We start from the raw sequence: 20471 nt of genomic DNA on the forward strand, positions 1-20471 counted from the left end.
TAATGGATAATAGTATCTCTTCACATCAATAGAAACCCAAACTAACACACACACACACACACACACACACACACACACACACCCCAATAATACATTAAAAATGAGCCACAGAACTTACAGTGGGTTCTCAAAAGATGAAACATAATGGTTGAGAAACATTTAAAAAAGTATCCAACACCCTTATCCATCATGGAAATACAAATTTTAAATATGCTGGGGAGGATGTGGGGAAAGGGGAACACTCTTACATTACTGGTGGTAGTACAAACTTGTACAACCACTCCAGAAATCAGTGAGAGGGTTCCTTAAATATCTGAAAATCACTTTACCACAAGATCCAGCTCTACCACTTTCCAGAAATTGTAAACAGCCAACATGTCCATCAGCTGATGAATAGATAATGTAAGTGTGATATACCAACCCAATAGAATGTCATTCAGCTGTTAAGAAAAGTGAAATCAGAAAATTTGCAGGTACATGGATGGAACTAGAAACAAGCATTCTGAGAGAGGTAACCTAAATCCAGAAAGACAAAAGACATTACATGCTTTTTCCTTTATTTAGATGTCAACTTTTAAGCTTCAGATATGTGTGTTTTGTTTAGAAGATCGACTTAGTTTAGGTAACTAGTAAGGAGTAAGGGACCAGGAGATGTTCCAAGGAAGGAGATATAGAATGCAGTGTAATAAGGAAGAAACTCAGAGAGTTAAAGTGAATATGGGATGGGGGCAGGGTGGAGAAGGGGATATGGGGAGGGGCAACTGACTACTAAAGACAATAAAGCCTTTGGAAAAGACATATGGAACCTACTACTGTAGGGGCTTCTTAAAATATATGCATATGTAAAAGAATTATGAATGGAGTCACCACTTGGAAGAGAGAATAAACTAACTAGATAACATATGCTACCAAATAAAACTCCAAGCACCATGAATGGGTTATGTCTTTTAGACTCACTGTCCGGAGGGACTCCACAGACCCAACCAAACATCACAGGCTATTGCTGAGGCCATTGGCTGCTCTCCACAACTGGATGGTAAGGTCCTGTTGTTGAATATGTCACTTACTTATGCCATCAAACACAGAAAAATTGAGCTGGTGCCCAACTAGAAGCTTCTCCCTTACTGACTAGCATTTGCGGTACTGGGAAGTGTTCTACATCCTGCTGGAGGAGAAAAGATATCACCAATTTCAGCCAGCTTTGAACTCTGTTAGCGATAATATCAATCTGCCCAGGAGATATGCCCATTGATACAATGAATGGATGGTATGGAAATAACCAGCCATTCCTTTTACTGGATTTAAGGTCCAGGCCCTAAATGGAACCCACACCAGACACTGCTGAAGTGAAGAACCTGACTAGGTAAGTCATGTGCAGAGGGGAAAACCTACTACTATTATTCTGCTAAGTGGACTCTGCAACAAAGTCACTCCTAATGCCATGTCCTGTAGCTATGAATGAGACCTCACTCAACCCTCCTGAGAGAAGCTTTGACTGGCCGTCAGTGGACACAAAGATGCCCGGATGTCCTGATTATACCACTGCTAGCAAGGATCAGGGACTGATGTGGAAGAGGGGGGCACAAAGAATATTCTAAGAGTCAGAGGTTTTAGGCAATTTTCCAGACACAGCGGGGCAGATGCACATATGAACCCCCAGACACTGTGACAGCACATGTGAGATCTGCACAGACTCAAGCTAGTCAGAATTCTCAACATGAAGGAGGGGAGGAGGGCACAAAGTCCTTTTCCTAACTAAGAAGCTATTTGCAATTGGTAACTTCTGGGAAAGAGAAAAATAAGTTTTTGCTAATGGAGTGACAATGTATATCAACTGTACTCTAGGCCCAAATGCTCAGGAGGTCATTACCAATACAAACTGGACTGTTTGTTTCTGTTTTTTTTTTCTTCTGTAAAAAAGATAAAGAAGACCAAGTTGAGTGGAAACATAGGGAGTGTGTGGGGGGAATCCGGAATAAGTTGGAGAAAAAATATAACAAAACATAATGTATGATCGATTCTCTGAAAGAGTAAGTAAAAGAAGAAAGAGAGTTAAAAAGGCTTAGGAGTCATGTCCTGTAAAGTTATCTCTCCACTTAACCTCCGACCCTGTACTTCTGTACCCCCTTCAGTGTACTTTCTCTGGGCCATCACAAGCATCTGGAATTAAAATAATCACAGTGTCTTATTATTGTCCCAGACTGTGAGCTCCTTGAGGAAAGACGAAGCATATTATTGCTTTCAGTTTTTTAAATTTCGCTTTTATGGATATGGATGCTTTGCTTGCATAAATGTCTGTGCATCACAGGCATGCGAAGGCCAGAAGAGGGTTAGAAAAAGAAGTGGGCTGCCACCAGGGTACAGGGAATCAAATCAGAACCCCTTGGGAGGGCAGTAAGTGCTCTTAACCACTTACCTATCTCTCCATCCCAAGCATATAAGCATATTTCTTATGGCTTCTGCAGGATCCAGTAGAATGCTCGATCAGGATTTATTGTATAAATAAATACATGAGTGAAAACGAGTAAGTTATTGCATGTTCTATTCCTAAAACAGAGCTTCTAAACCTGTTGATCATGTCAGATCACCTCTATTTTATCCTTGAATGATATGTGGAGCATAAAAACAATGCTTTACATATATTCTTGATAAGTATTGTCCATAATTTTGTCAGCTTGAGCATGGCAAAAATCTAATACATTTTTTTTTTTTGTGGTATATAGTAGGTACCACTAAATAAATTGGTATTTACTAAATAGCAATGATGTCTCAAGCCTCGTGTTCTGTAATTTTACATATATGTTGTTAAAGTATTTGTTGCAGGCTAAGTATTTTGATTCCTCTGCTTACAGATGAAGAAACTAACACTAATTTATTTACATGTCCTACCCAGGGCTCTGTTCTTAATAAGTAGTGAAGCTGAAATGTGAATTAAAGTCTTGTTTGTGGCAGGATTTCTTTCTGTAGCCCAGGCTGGTCTAGTAGTCTCTATGTATCTCAGGATAATATCAGATTCCTAGCAATCCTCCTTCCTCAGCCTCCTTAGAAATAGGATTTCAGGCTTGCTCCATCATATCCATCTTCGAGCTGGTTTTTTTTTTCCTGCAAGTTCATGCTTGATTTGAAATACCACACTAATTAAAAGGGCCTGTTTACTATTTGGCTACCAGACAATAGGTTGTCCAAGTTTGGCTTGAATCCCTTGGTGTCTAGTGCTCATTATTTCTCAAGATAGCCATTCCATATTTGGAATTCTGTAAGTATCTTCAAAGCTCTTATTATAGTGAGCCAAAATTATCAATTAGCCAAAGAAGATATGACTAGAGAAGAGGCTTTTGATTTTCAATTAAAGCTGACTCTTCAGTCTGACCAAAGCTTTTTTTACTTCTTTGACTACAGTTATTCAACTAGTTACACACACATATGTACACATATGTATATGCAAGTATGTATATGTGTATATGGTGCATATGTATATGATGTAAATGTATATAAATGATGTATATGTATATGATGTACATGTATAATTTGTATGTGTATATTGTGTATGTGAGGATATGTTTCTTTGTTCAATAGGCAGGCCACCACACCTATGTTATAAAATTCTATTGTTGACACTTAGTGTGGTGGTTTGAATGAGTGGCCACAGGCTCATATATTTGAATGGTTGGCCTCTAGTTGATAGAAGTGTTTGGGAAGGATTAACAGATGTGGCCTTGCTGTAGAAGGTGTGCCACTGAGGGTGGGCTTTGAGGTTTCAGAAGCCTACGTCACTCCCAGTTAACACATTTCTCCCCTCCACACACACCCTGGCTCTTATCTCAGTTATTGCTCAAGCATGTGCCTGCTGGCCTGTTGCCATGCTCCCTGTCATGCTGCTCATGGCCTTCACTATCCTCTGAAACTGAGAGCCCCTAAATTAAGTGCTTTCTTTTATAACTCAGTGTGATGGTTTGAATGTGCTTGGCCCAAGCAGTGGCACTATTAAGATGTGTTGCCTTTTGGAGGAAGAGTGTCACTGTAGGGGTGGGCTTTGAGACCTTGCTAGCCACATGGGAGTTAGTCTTTTCCTGTTTGCCTTTGGAACATGACGTAAAACTCATCTCTTCAGGCGACATGCCTGCCTGGATTCTGTCATGCTCCCACCTAAATGATACTGGACTGAACCTCTGAACCTGTAAATTAGCCCCAATTAAATGCGGTCCTTGTAAGAGTTGCCTTGGTCATGGTGTCTGTTCACAGCAGTAAGACCCTAAGACAGTTGGTATCTCATCATAGCCATTTAAAAGCAGCTAAGATGTGCATGTTTTCTCCAAGTTTTCTATGCTTGTATTTGTCTCTTTTTTTTCTATGTCTTCTGCCTGGCTAATTTTTCAAATTCCTACATCCCTGTAAGACTAATAGACAATCCCTTTGACTAGTCACATACATTTTCCTGGTCCTCTGAGAATCAATGCATGTAGCTTTTCTTGTAGGTGCATTCTTTGTTGTCTCTAAGCCGATTAACTGCTTCTCCTTCTGGGTGACATAGTCGAAAGTTGACACCCTTGTCACAAAGTAGATCCCAAATAAAGATTACCTTTTTTCCTCTTTTCTTTCACAAATATCTCTAAAATAGTATTAATAATGCTGCATTATGTTTTCTTGTCTGAACACATCTAAATGTGTTCATTTGGCTATTCATCTGTTCATTCAACAGACATTTATTGCATGTCTATTGTGTGTGCAAGTCATATCAAGTTGGTTCCTAAGATGACTGCTAAAATATTTTCATTCATTGAGTACAATTCATTATTGTACCAGTATTTGTTAACTGAGTTTCTTGGACTGCTTGCAGTTGGATCAATGGGAGGACACATTAAACATCAATTCCTGTGTCCTTCTCCACATCTACAGAGTCAGAATTTCTTAAAGATGTGCTATAAGATGCATATATTTACTTCTCCATGTATTTCTTTTGTTGTAGCATTTGTTTTCCCCCTTTCATGTTCTCTAATTTGTTAAAACCTACACAAAATATAAAAATCATAACAAACGCAGTCTTTAGGATATGTATGAATCTTCAATTCCCTTAAATACATTTAAGAAAATATTGTCATGTCATATATAAAATGATGGCATGCATTTTGGTAAATAGAATTATGAACCATCTACATATCTGTATATTCTGCAGCTTGAGTGTAACATTGACTCAAGGCCCCGAGGCTCCCTCACTGGGTGTTCTTTTAAGAAGCCTAGCTAACCTGCTACAGTTGCCCTTTTTCCTTATTATTTTAGCTCTTGGCATAGGTCTTTGAATTTATTAGAGTTACTGAAAATAAGAGAGGGAAAAGTGAGGCAAACAATGGAATCTTAGTCTGCTTGAGATACAGTTGGAGTGTGAACCTCAGGCTGGCCCCGAACTTACAATACTACTTCCTGTGCTTCCTAGGTGCTGGCATTACAGGCATGTGCCACCAGCTTCAGTGAAATCATTTTTGTGGCTCTTGATCCTGATAGAAAATTTAGAAAAGGAGAATTATTTAAAATTCTCTCTGAAGTTTCATAAAATAGACTTTGAATATTAACATAATTAGATGAGAAGTGTCTCTAAAGTCTAAGATGACAAGTAGAATTATTGCTCATAAAATCTAATCTTAAATCAGGTCAAATGTATAATATCAGAGAGTTCTCATTTTTATAGAGAGACTTGAATATTTGATAGCTAATATACAGGGATCCTTTGTTTGACTTAACAATACAATGTATTGATCTTTATATTGTAGACTTCAAACTGTAAATCTACTCTGAATGAGAATATCTTGAGGGTAGGCTGCACAAATCTGCATTTCAATTGAGGTCAACAGACATTTCTTTTTACACAAGCATTTGGGAACCACTACAAAGTAGGAAAGGGAAAGGGGGTAGCATATATAGGGTCTTTTGGTGTAACTTAGCAACACAATGTATATTGATCTGCGTTTTATAGAGATGTGAACTGATAAATATTAGGCTATATTCCAAAAGTACTGTACTTTCGTATTGATTATACATGATACCGACTCTTTAAGTTTGTTTTTATTAATTTTGTTCATTTATTTGTGTGTGTGTGTGTGTGTGTGTGTATGTGCGCGCGCACATATGGAGGGTACACGCATGTCCAGATGAGTGTGTGAAAGTCATAGGACAACTTTCAGGTCAGTTGTCTCTAATGTCACCTAGGTTACCGATAGACACCTTTACCTCCTGATCCATCTTGAAGGCCCCCCCATACCCACTCTTGCTCAGTAACAGAAAGACTCACTCTCTGAGAACACTGGATACATTTAACAGTCTTATGGGTTAGTTCCCAAGAGCACATTGTTACAAAAGTGTTCTTTGGTCTGGGGATGAGGATCAGCACTTGTTAGGCATGTGCAAGGCTTTGGGTCCTATCCCAATCACAGTGGGGGCACAGGGTTGTCCTCTGTGACATAGCAAATAAAATCTGAGTCAGAAAAAATCAAACACCAAGGCTTTTTTTTTTTTATTTTTTTGTCCAGAAAGACTTTAAATGTCAGATTTTATGATGACGCTTCTTGCCTAGAACAACCAAGGCTGTCCTTGCAGCTGGACACAAATCTTTTAAATATCCCCAAGTGTGTACTTTCCCCCTCCTTGTTTTAAATTTTAAACTTAATTTGAGGTTTCTGTGATCATGTTACTGTTTCCAAACCAGACTGAGAGAAGATGTCTGTTTGCTGTCAATCCCACATCTCATCCGGTGAGTGGGACTGTGGGTAGTGAGTCCTTTCTGGAGCGGATTGAGCACTAGCAGTTTCACAGAGACAACAATTAACCTGAAAACATACTGAAAGGAATCTCTACATCGTGTCTGTGCAGATTTACCCTTTACATAATCGAGAGTAGATGTATGATCTCTTTCATGAATTTAGAGCTAACAAGAATGTAGGTATGAGCAACTGGGCATAGTGACCTGTGTGAGCAATCCCAATACTCAGAAAACCAAGACAGAGTAAATGGAAATCGGAAGACTCTTAGGGCTTAGTGAGTCCCAAGCCAACATAGTGAGACCCTGTCTTGAGAAGAAAAATAAAATAGCAATGACGATGAAAAACAAGAAGAATGTACATTATAGGATTGGATATAATAGTAATTACAAAAAAAAAAAAAAAAACCCAGGTCTTTTCTGATTCACAGAATACAATGTATAACATGCAGAAAACGCCATGCACTTTCTCACAGACCTACCTAGACAGCCATGTCATGTGCACAGACTAGAACTGATGTGTTAGAGAAGGAAGTGAGTATGTCTAGTACCAATCTGTAGGAGAGGTAAAGAGTTTCACAAACATTTTGGCTGGTAGAAGGTGCTTTGGGATCAAATTTGCATTCACAGTAGGCCAAGAATCCACTAGAAAAAGTTCTTGCATCATATTCTTCTTGAAAAGTCTATTACAGAGTACAACTCTAAGTCTGCAAATCCTTCAGCACCTATGAGTTACATTCCTTACTGAGCAGAATCCTTCAGATGTCTTTTTCTTTCTAAAAGGCCATTACATGATGAACACACATCGCATATTTTGTTGTCATCTTGATTTTGAAGACAGCTGCCAGATTGGCAGTTAGTCCATAAGGAGGTTAAGAGTGAAACGTTCTTTAGGTGTGAATTAGATACATAAGATTTGTCCTCCCAAGCACAGATTCCTGTTACAAAACCTTCACTTGTTCTCTATAACTCTGTTCCTGGGACATTAAGTTAAATAAATGGAAATTTTCAGTTGTCATCAGAGGAACATGAGAACGCTAATTCGGGCCAGAAAAATATCGAGAACAGATTTTGATGAACAAGGAAATCCTTTAGCCTCATTCCTTTCTATCCTATGCCTCTCTGCCCCCAATAATTTAATCTTTAAATCTTTTTAATTGGGAGGAGTTTATTCTTAGCTCTAAATAAAATGACTGTTTATTTTAATTTGAAATGTTTTCTGTTGACTTTCTTCCTTCGTGAAGCGAGACTTCGCTTGCATACTGCTGCTATTTATACGTCTGCATTCATGAGTCTCTCAACAGCACTAACAACATTTTCTCTTCTGTTGTTTCATGGTCTCTGTGGAAATCTTCAAAGTCCTGGTGGTTTAATAATACTCTAGGCTGGGGCTGGAACGATACATAAAATAAAACAAATACATATAATTTAAATGTCAATTAAAATCTGTTTTTTTTTTTTTTACAAATGTTAGTTACTTCTGGACTGTTAATTATATCTCATAGTAAGTTTGTACAGAGGAAGTGTGAATCTCTCAACCTTGCTCTTTTCAAGAATTTTTAGCTATTCCATTTCATTTTTACATAAATTTTAAGATCATTTTGTCAATTTCTTCTAAAAAAGAGAACTTTTATAAGAAAAAATTTCAAGCATATAGTTCAATGTGAATGATACTACTGTTTTCCTAACATCTTAAATTACTTTAAGTAATTGTGTTCTTTTGTTTAATTAAAATACAACTATATCATTTTGCCTTTCCTGCTAACCCTTTCAATGCTTTCCTATCTGTCTTACTTAGGGTTTCGTTGCTGTGAAAAGATACCAGACAAAGGCACCTCTTATAAAGGACAAACATTTAATTGGGGCTGACTTACAGTTTCAGAGGTTCATTCTATTAACACCATGACAGGAAGCAAGGCAGTGTGCAGGCAGACATGGTGGGGAAGGAGCTGAGAGTTTTATATCTTGATCAGAAGGCAACCAGGAAACGACTCTTCAGCAGGGAGCAGTAGGAGGCTCTCTCTTAAGCACATGTGGAACTTGAGCACTAGGAGCCTCTAAAGTCTGCCTACACAGTGATACACTTCCTCCAAGGCCACACCTACTCCAACAAGGTCACACATTCTGATAGTGTCACTCCCTATGGGGCCGAGCATATTCAAAACACCACACTACCCCTGCCGATTCTCAAATCTATGGCTTCTTTTTCTTTAATTATTATTGTTACATATATAGTAATAGACATAAACACAACCCGTGTAATGCTGCATGCATGTAAAAGTTTTTTAAGGCAAATGATTTGGTTTTGGATAACAATGTTGTTATTATGAACACAATTGCTTTCATTTAAAAAATTAAATTTAGTTAAAATATAATTAGATCATTTCCTCCTCCTTCTTCTTCCCTTTCCCATGCCCTCCTCTCCTTCTCCTCAAATTCATGTTTCTCCCTGCCCCCCACCAACCACTGTTGTTAAGTATACATATAAGTGAAAAGACATGCAAGTACAATTTGCTGAGTCCACTCAGTATTATCTGAATGTGAATGTTTCTGGAGCTGACCCACTTAGTATTGAGTAACTAAGTTGAAACATTCCAGCCCAAAGGGAAACTTTTAAGCAAGAGAGTAAACAACTTAAAATAGCCCCAGGAAGTACCTGAAACTGATCAGATTCACTAGGTTTCTTCTTCCAAAGAACAAACAAGTCAAGCTTCTGCTGAGTCACTTCAGTACAGCCAAGCTGGAAAAAACTGAAAGCAGTTGAGCTGCTTTGAAGAGGTTTCAACCAACTGAGTCACTTGGAAAGGACATGCTTCTACTTGTTGAGCTGCCTGCCAGGTGTGCAGTGTGCTCTAAGTTCTCAGCTTTGGTGAGCTGTCACCTGTGCTGGGGTGGGCTTTAGTGATGTAACTGTCTTTGAGTCATTGGTTTACCAAGGTAAACTTTGGTGGTATCAGTACTTTGATCTGTCTTGGACTTCCTGAGTAGAAATATGTGTGGCATCTTCCCAGGAAAAGTCTTGTCACACAACTTTACTCCAGCTGGGTAAGACCGTTGGATGCTCTCCTCTTTAAACAGCTTGCATATCACCTTTGGTACCATGAAGGAAGAGGTTTTTCTGTTTTGTTGTTGTTTTGTTGTTTTGGGGTTTGTTTTGTTGTTGGTGGTGGTGGGTTTTTTTGGTGGGGTGTGTATGGTAAATCCCTGAAATTCTGTAGTATCTTCTGCAATAGAGATTTACTTATAGCTTTTGGGAAACACCAAAGGCAATAGCAATAATTTATACTGCTTTCAGTCTCTGGGTCTCCTCTGAGTGACAGCTTATAAAGATGTTTCTCATATCTAGTGTACTGGCTGGTTTTGTGTCAACTTGACACAAGCTGGAGTTATCACCGAGAAAGGAACCTCAGTTGAGGAAATGCCTCCATGAGACCCAGCTGTAAGGCATTTTCTCAACTAGTGATCAAGTGAGGAGGGCCCAGCCCATTGTGGGTAGTGCCATCCCTGGGCTGGTAGACCTGGGTTCTATAAGAAAGCAGGCTGAGCAAGCCATGGGAAGCAAGCCAGTAAGTAACATCTCTCCATGGCCTTTGCATCAGCTCCTGTTTCCTGACCTGCTTGAGTTCCAGTCCTCACTTCCTCTGGTGATAAACTCTTTCTTCCCCAACTTGCTCCTTGGTCTGATTGAAACCTTCAGTACAATACTGTATATAAACGCCTTGTTGGTGATCTCAGAGCAAAGTTTTCAGTCTTCACTATTGATGATAGTAGCTGCAGGACTTTTGGAGATGCCCTTAATCATGGTGAAAATGTTCTGTCCTATTTATAGTTTGCCGAGAGCTTTTCATCAAGGAAAAGGGCATTGATTTTTTTTTCAAATGCCTTTTCTGAGTCTGTTGAGATGATCATGTAGTTTTTGTCCTATATTCCATTGGTGTACACAGCATAACTTTGAAGAGTACATTGTAAGAACTGTTAGAGGAATCTTCTAGGCACACAGCGAGAAAGTTCCTTAATTTACCCAAAAGCATCTTCACAGTACCTTATCAAAAGCTTTTCTGAACCTAGGAAGAACACTTGGATTCAATTTATGTGGGAAGCCACTAGGGGGAGAGTTTGAGAGCTACCTAGAAATAGACCGTGATTAAAAATTCCTTTAATTTTGTAACTTTATTATTATTTTACTATTTTAAAGATGCTGAAAAACCTTAATAAACTTCACTGGTGAATGTAGAGTACGCTAAATTGGCCAGAAAAAAAGCTGACAGATGGTTCTCCTCCCAAAAAGAGAGGCTAATTATGGCTGGGTGGCAGGAGAACTGTGTAATCTGAGCGATCCTAGAAGTCAAGCCAGAAAGGAGAATGTACTTGTTTGTGGGAGAGCTCCAGTGTGAAGTAGCTAGAGATACTTGATTCGTCGAGAATAACGAAAACTCAGAAGTTTATTTCTATCAACCTGAATAAAGGAAATGGAAAGATAGGATAATACACCCTAGTTAAACTTGAAACTAAATTCTCAGGGTTGGAATCCTAAGTCTGCTACTTACTAGTTGATGATGTTAAGTATTTTACCCCCCAGTCTTCATATTTTTCACCTATTGCAAAAAGCATGTTTTTTTAAAGTGAAAGTGTGCTTTAAAGAGGAGTACCTAGCACACAGTAATTATCCTTTTACAAAAAATGTTTCTGGTTGGTGAGATTATTCAATGGGTACAAGATCTCCCATCAAAAAGCCTGATGAGTTGAGTTTGAGATCTGGAGTATGAGGAAAGGTAGAAAAAGAGAAATGACTACACAGAGTTACCTTCTCACCTCCATATGAATGCCATGGTACACAAAAGCCCGCATACACATAATATTTTTTTAATCAAATAGTTATCCATTTTCTTCCTGATTCAGCAAAGAGTGTTATTGATCAGAGACAATAACTTCAGATCACAACTTGGAGTTAGGACTCCAAGAAAGTAATTTTATTCGACTTTCCAGTTGAAAGATCATGAACCCTGAATACCTATGCTTGAAATCATGAAAGATTGATTTAATTCCTTTATGCAAGAATAACCTTTTCCAGGCATGGGAAATAGAAGCAGAAGGAGCATTTAGTTCAAGGTTATCTTTGACTATATAGTCATTTCAAAGCTGGCTGGGGCTACTCAAAACCTTGGCTTAAAAATGAAAGAAAAACAGAAGGGCAAAATTAAAGGTGAAATGCAGGAGGTTTACTCTCATACTCTCATAGTGCTAATGAAACAAAATTCTCCCACATCAACTTTAAATAATAAAGCAGGTCCCCTTTCAGAATTCATGCCTGTTATCTCCATCCACTCCTTCCTTAACCCCTAATATTTGGCTAGGTTCTACATGTGAAAGATGGTAGAAAGTTAATTGTTTTTCTTGTCCTAATTCTGCCATTTCTTTTCAGGATTGGTGGTGGATAATTGTGTAAAAAATATATTCCTTAGTTAAAGTGTAACTCAAATATGAAACTGCACAGCTTATATTTCAAGGGGTGGCTCTAACTCTATAGATGTTGAGATCTATAGTTTTTTGTGTCTAGTAAATTTTAGTGTGTGAATTTTTATTTTCAAGCTTGTATAATGAAGTTCGTGAATGAGAAAAATATTTTAAACAACAGTAACAACAACAACATCAATAATGTGTCATCTAACATAACGGACATCCAAACATAGTGTGTGCAACAGGATTTGTTAATTCAGCAGCTAGATAAATTAAGAACTACACAGGATTTTTGGTTTTTCTTATATCCATGTAAGGAATCCCAGTCATTCTAGCCTTGTTTTTCCTGTTCACAAGAGAACTGTAACAATTTTTTTTGTTGTTTTCCATTTTTAGGTTGTTCTGACTGTCCTGGAACTCACTGTGTAGACCAGGCTGGCCTTGAATTCACAGAGATCCATTTGCTTCTGCTTCCCAGTCGCTGAGATGTCAGGTGTGAACCATCACATTCTGCTTATAGCAATTACTATATGCATGCCTGTTCCCATTACATGCCTCTCTTCAAGAATAAAGCAAAAATGCTTTGTTTCACTCTCTAGGATCCCCACTGGTCATTGCCCACACTGAACTTATGAATAACTATCATCACAGGATTAGCAATTCTGATTGCCTTAAGCCCGTGTTCCTAAACTCATTACCAGCAACAGGGCAGTCATAGCAGATTTACAGAAATTAAACCCATTGAAATTAGAGATTTAATCCAAGATTTCTACTGTCCAACAAATAGAGATCACATGTAAAGCAGAGAGGGGGGAGAGGAAGAAATTACAAATACAAATAATATACTTCAAATGAGATAAAAAAATCTCTCCGTTGGAAATTTTGTTAGAAAAACCATCATAGTAAGTGAAAAGAAAATGAAACACAGCTATATGAACACAGTGTTTCATGAAACTGTCAATCATAGTCAAGACTATACTGATAAAAAATACCTGGATGGCAACTATTACCTAAAGAAAAGGCACTAATTTTTGATCAGCTTTGCCTCTGCACTGGTCTGCCAGGAACAATTGGTAATATCTGGAGACATCATAATTTGGATTATGAGTGTATGTCTGTGTATGCAGTTGTGCAAAAAATTGATTATTATATGTAATTGGTGTAGGTATGAGGCCAAGGATGCTATAAAACATTCTACAGTGGACAGAATAACACCCCATAATAAAAAATCATCTGGCCCAAAGGACAATAAAACCAAGGTTAAGAAGTCCTGTACAATCTAGACAGGAGCACAAGAACAGGTAAAATTGTGGGGACAAAAGAGGGGGACATTTCATTTAAGAGTTTCATGAGAAGTTTGAAGAACCCAACCTGTATTCAAGGCCTCTTCCTGCAGGTATCTCTCCACCTTCTCCCCAAGCTGGTTTTGGCCACATGGTTTGAGAGCTGAAATTTTAGCAAAGGTGTCATTTGGAGATAGAACCTTGAAGGAATGATACAAACTGCTAATTTTTAAGCCTTTATTGCCAACATTTTAGAGAATGGCCATACCACTAGGCTGAGCCCTAAAATGAGGAAAAATCATGATATGGAACAGAGTCCTCAGGTAATGAACAGCAGAAAAGTGAGAGAAATTGGCTGGGAGTGGAATGGGATATTTCTTTTTTATGAGTATGGATGTTTTACCTACAGGTACATACAAATGGTATGCCTGTACCACTTGTGTGTATCTGTGGAGGTGAGAAGATGTCAGATCCTTTGGGACTAGAGATAAAAATCATTGTGAGCCATCATGTAGATGCTGGGAATTGACTCTGGGTCCTATGGAAGATCAACTGATGCTCTTAACCTTGCCTAGAACATATGAGTGAAGGTGATCCTTCTGACTCAGCCTTTCAAGTATTCTGGCCTAGAAGTATGTGTCACCATCTGACTAAGAATAGCCTATTAAACAAATGATGTATGGCTAGATATATTTATACAAAAGAATCAAGAGAATGGAACCAGGCCATTGTGTAATAACATCAACAAAAATTAGTCTGAAATGGATCAAACCACAAATTTCAAAACTGTCTATCATTTTTGGGGGTGAAAACACAAGTATACATTTTTAAGAGTTTGGACTAAGCAGTGGCTTCTTAGGTATGACACCAAAAATAAAAACTGTGTAAGGGAATTGAGTGTGTCTGCAAAGAAAAGAGTTTTGAGATGAAACTGTTTAAGGAGTCAAATCTGAAAACCTGCAGGGGGAGAATGACCAATAATGGATTGTGGTATCTTTTTGGACTGCTTCAAAAATAAAAAGGCATTGTGCTCTACAATAGTGGAATTTTTCTATAGTTTCTAGAAAGTTAAGAGCACTGAAAAGACAAAGGAGATGAGGACATGGAAAGACCCAGTAGATTTTGTAAGATGTAGGTTACCGATGATGACGGCTACTTTGGTGGGGAGGTCTGATGACAGTGAACAGAGGGTTGAATATAAGGGCAGGGAGTCAAGAGAGCACATATAGACAACTCCAAATATTAGGAATTGATGCAAAAGTGGAATACATGAAAAGTTGGAATTGAAAATATTGTCAAGGGAGAATATTTACTTGTTAAGGAGTATTGAGGCCAAAATGAAATTTGACAGAAATGGACTGAGGGAGAGGGAAAAATAATATTACAAAAGAAAAGGGGGGAAACCATAAAGGAACAGATTCTTTGAGATTAATAGGATGTGATTCCAAGAACAGGAGAGGGACTGAGTTACTGTGTGAGGTTTAAGTTTATAATTCTGAAGCAAGAGCAGTCAGATATGCTGTGTGATATTCTCCTGCACTCTTTAGTAGCTCAGGTCAGACTCCAAGAAAGCAAATGCCAGGGTGTAGTTAAGGTTAGGCTTTTGTCGGGAGACTGAGGAATGAATGAATAGCCTAGGGAGTTGAATGTATTTGTCAGGATGAAACATACATTCAGGTCTGGCTAAGGAATGAAGTCAGGAGGCAGGCTGCTGGATGTTTAGAATAGCAATAGACAAGAGTGTGAAAAGGCATGCATATTGGCAGTGATTGGGTATCTCAAGTAAAAATGGCAGAAATGGCATACCGTTTTTATGATGATAAAGTCCAGAGTGGAAGTTGGAAGGAAGTAGGATGGACGTAGGTGGTTGAGTTGGGGTTAAGGTAAAGATGTTGGGAGACAAACAGATAAGGGGGGGTGGAAATTTGTGGTTCAACTACATGAATACTGAAGCACAAACTTCATGGAGTAGGAGGTAAAGCCATTTTATATAATGCGGTCAGGAAGTGTGTTTATTCTTTTGCAAACATGCCATGTAGCTCAGGATGGCCTTGAACTCCAGATTCTCCTTCTTCCACTTGCTAATTGTTGGCAATGCATTTAGCTTCAAGTCAGGTTTTGTTTGTTTGTCTGTTGTTGTTGTTGTTGTTTTTTTTTGTGACAGGGTTTCTTTGTATAAAAGCCCTGGCTGTCCTGAATTCACTTTGTAGACAAGGCTGGCCTTTTTCAGTTCATAATAATTTCTTTTAGTTAATCATTTGATATAATTTCAGATTTCTGGGAAAGTTGCACCAAGATTAGTGGGAAAAAATTATTTCCTCTTACCTAGATTCCTCAAATGTACATTTGTGCCATATTGTTTATATATTTTCTGTATCTCCCCCTGCTCCTTCTCTTTTCCTCTCTCTATACAAGGGTATGGACACGTTCCCATACTGTCAAACATGGCTCTTTTGTTCTGACCTGATAGTGTATTGCTGAAACAATGCCACTTAATCTTGAATCCTGTCATCAACATAGATCTGAAGATAAATGGCAAGCTCTTAAATGACCCAAGTATAGCTACCCAGAATTGTGAAATTAACAAAGATTAGGGAATGTATAGGTCTAATTCAGATTTTACTACATTTGTTGTCCCAGTAATGTCGCTGAAAAAAGAATTTATTTTAGTTGAGTTGTACTCAAGGTTCATGTGTCATTTCATCAGGAATTTTTTTATAACATGGACAACTTAGAAAAGTACAGACTAGCTATTTTGTAGAGCATCCCCCAGTATGCAGTATGTGTGTATAGGAATTCCCCTCATAATCCATTATTACACTGACTTTATGCACTTTTAGAAGGAATAATTGTAGACATCCTATACAAGGTTTTGTCCCTTTAATGGCCATATTAAGATTGGCCACTTGTTTAAGATATTTTGAAATAATACAAATATCTCATTATTCTCCAGACTTTCATCTGATAGTTTTAGCAGTCACTAGTGATTATTCCCTGATGGAAGCATTATTTTTAAAATTGTATTTATTTTCCAGACCTTTATGTATGGGTATTGCAGTTACACCGATTCCACCCCCACTCCTTCAGTTCCTCCAGTGCCCTTCCCACTTGTTCTCAAATTAATGGTCTTTTATTTCTTAATTGTGACATATATGTGTATGTGTGTAAGATCAGTATTGCTCTGATTCAGTTATTATAGTGGAACCCCAGCCCAGAACCAGTCATTTCTCTAAGAACTCTCCCTCTTTTAGTGGTGAGTACCTTTACAGGCCAGTATTTAGATGCTTCTTTATTTTTTTCTTTTTTGAGATTCTAATATAATTCCATTTTTATTGCCTCTTCCCTGTTCTCCTTAAAACGCCTCTTATGTACCACCCTGCTTTCTTTCAAATTTATGGCCACTGTCTTAGTCAGTGTTCTATTGCTGTGAAAAGGCACCATGACTACAGCAACTCTTATGAAAAGAAAGCATTTAATTGGGGGCTTGCTTACAGTTTCAGAGGCTTAGCCCATTATCTTCATGGCAGGGAGCATGGTGTCATGCAGGCAGAAATGGTAGTTGAGAGTTCTACATCTGGATACAAAAGCAGCAAGAAGAGAAAAGCCACTGGGCATGGCTTCTGTAACCTCAAAGCCTGCTCTCACGGTGACACACTTCCTCCAACCATGCCACAAGTACCCCAAGCAATACCATACTTCCTAATCCCTCTATATAGTGTCATTCCCTGGCGGCTAAGCATTCAAATATATGAGCTTATGGGAGCCATTCTTTTTTTAATTTTTATTTTTTAATTCATTTTACATCTGGATCACAGCCCCCTTCCCTCCTTACTTCCCAGTACCACCTTTACAATTCCTTCCCCTATTGACCCCTCCCCTTCACTGAAATTTTTTTATTGAATGTATGTATTTATTTCCTTTATAACCCATATCAGCCCTTCCTCTCCTCCCAGTACCCCATCATGCAAGTCCTACCCCCCCCCACATACCATTTCTCAATCCCCTCTCTGGGTGTCACCCTACCCTCCCTCACACATCAAATCACTGTGGGACTTGGCTGGCGCAGTCTCTATGGGAGTCATTTTCATTCAAAACACCACAGGATCTTTTTCTTTCTTTAATTGTTGCTTCTCTCCCCCCTCTCTTTGTTTCTCCCCTCCCTCCCTCTCTCTCTTTCTGTCTCTCTGTCTCTGTCTGCCTCCCTTCCTTCCCCTCTCCCTCCTCTCCCCACCTCCTAATTTCTCCCAAACACATAAATACCATCTTCTCAGTCTGTATAATGTTACTTGTATGTGTTTTCAGTACTGACCATTTGGTATTGTATAACCAATTGATGTGCTCTTCTTCCCTGGGGAAGACTATTTCTTCACCTCTCAGAATTCCTTTATTGGCTGTAAATTTGCTTAGGATTGAGGTCTTATGAGATCCCCCCCATCCATATTGGCAGGAAGTACTGGTGTTGTCCTTGTGATAGTTAGGCAGCCATATTGGTGAGATTTTATGGGTGGATCTTTTTTTTTTTAATAAAAGACCATATTTAATTGAGGCTGGCTTACAGATTCAGAGGTTCAGTCCATTATCATTATGGCAAAAAGCATGGCAGCATCCAGGCAAACAGTGCTGAAGGAGCTGTGAGTTCTACACCTTGTTCCAAAGGCAAACAAAAGACTCTCTTCAAGGCAGCTAGGGGGAGAATCCCAAAGCCCACCCCCACAGTGACAAACTTCTTCCAACAAGGCCACACCTTCTAATAGTACCTATCCCTGGGCCAGTGTATTCAAGCCACCACAATTCTTATGGCTTTTTCAACACTCTCCTTGTGATTTGTTCCTCCTGCATCCATTCCCTCAGTATGTCTCTCCTTTCTCCTCCTTAAATAAAGTTTGGGTGGATCTTCTGATATTCCTTGAAAATACAATCTCACAGCACAGTTCTTGTTCCATTGTTCATATAATTCTCCCATCCCCTTCTTTTCAATAATCTCTGAGCCTTCAATAAGAGAGATGTATTGTAAATGTATCAGTGGGTACTGGGCCTACTTCAATTGCTGTGGGTTTCGTAATCATCTCCAGGAAGTTTCCATGTTGAAAGGTAAGCACTCAACTTATTTGTGTATATAAGGTCAGATTTTTAAAATGTAGTTAGGGATTATTCTGTCTCAGTAAAGTGATGGCTATAGGTTTTCCTCCAATAGCCATGACTTTACTCACTTTGGGTAGTTGGCTAAGTTTCCAGTACCAGGCATGATTTCCCTCTTGTTGAGCAGATCTTAAGCCCAATTAGAAAGATTCTGGTTATTATCGAGGTATAACCCTTGTGGTTATGTGCCATGCTGGTCCTTGTGGTTCCCAGGCATCACAGCTGGGTGGGACTGATGGTTGTTTTCCTTCTTTTGGAAGCTTGCATGACAACTTCTGGTACCATGACACCTAGTACTCAGTGAGGAGGCTTTCAGTCCCATTCCAGCTCAGGAGTCTTCAGGACCTTGTGTCCAAAGCACATAGTTTCTTCAGCAATAGAGATTTAACTTTTCCAAGGAATAACTGAGGGCAATAACACTAGCCCAGCCTTTTGGGAATCTCTTAGACTTTTCTTGCCAACAACTCAGCAAAGTGCTTCTCATGCCTGCCATTAAGGTGTTTGTGAGAAGATCTGCTCTTGGATAAAGCAACATCTGCCTAGATGGGATCTTTTTATTTAAACTACATGTATATATTGATAAATCAACTTATAGTCATCTTTAGGCACATAGTTAATAGTATTATCCTTTATGACTTTTAAACAATTCTTATTTCTAATCTACCCTGCCTCATGATTATTATTTTTTAAAAAAGCCTTATCTCTCTCCTCCTTTCCTAATTAGAGCCACTCTCCATTTTTCCCATTTTCCTGACCAGAGATATTATGAATACTTTGTTACTTCCCTCTTTATTTCCCATGCCCATGGTTCCATTGTGTATATATCTTTGTGTACACATGTGTGGGTTTGCATTCAGATAGGTAGAAGTATGTAAACATTAATATACATATAAAGATCTTTGCATTTCTAAATCATGTTCTCTATATCAATTTATACCTATATTAAAAACAATGACTTTGTACCAATCCTTTAATTCCAATTAAGCATCACAGGATTCATTTTGTTCTTTCTCTGTTCTATATTGGCTCCTTAGTGGTGAAAGATGAGACTCACGTTACACACAACACATTAGCCTTTTAATTTACTATTTTGTAGTTCTAGTTCTACCAGTTCTTGCTGAGTCCACTTTTCTCTTTAATATATTTGCTAATTCCAAAGGGCACTTTGGTCCTGATTTTCTTTGACTTCTGTACTGGACTCTGTTGAGTCTCCTCCCCTGTGAAAGTCTCTACTTTCTCAGTGCAGTAAACAAAGTAACACCATTCGAAGATACTTGTATTAAAACCACTGGAAATGTTGAACATATTATTTTATATGAAATAATAGATTTTCACATGTGAGTAAAGATCTTGAGACAGATAGGTTATTCTGGCTTATTTGTGAAGACTCCATGTACTAACAAGGGTCATTCTGAGAAAGGGGCAACAAAGCAGGTATAGAAGAGAATGTGATGTTAAATACAGTGACAGTGAAATTCTGACACTGCTTCTGGTCTTAAGATGGAGGAAGAATCCATGCAACAAGAAATGCAGAAGATCTCCAGACGCTGAGAAGTATAAAGACATGCACCTCCAGAAGGAATCAGCCATCTTGAGACCTTAATGTTAGCTTGATGAGACTAACTTTAGATTCCTAATCTTCAGAAGTCTAAGGGTATAAGTTCGTGTTATTTTCAGCCACAATACTTGTGTTAATTTTGTAGGGCTACAATAGGAAACCAATACCTTAGCTTTATGGTGCTCAACTCTCCTGTTTTCATTACCCTCTTTACCTCTAGCTGGCCATTCTTTCCTTTCTCTATAGTTACTTCCCTTCTGTCCCTCTTTAAATGTTGATGTTCTAC

The sequence above is a fragment of the Micromys minutus genome (genome assembly GCF_963924665.1).
Source record: "Micromys minutus genome assembly, chromosome: X".
Lineage (NCBI taxonomy): Eukaryota > Metazoa > Chordata > Mammalia > Rodentia > Muridae > Micromys > Micromys minutus.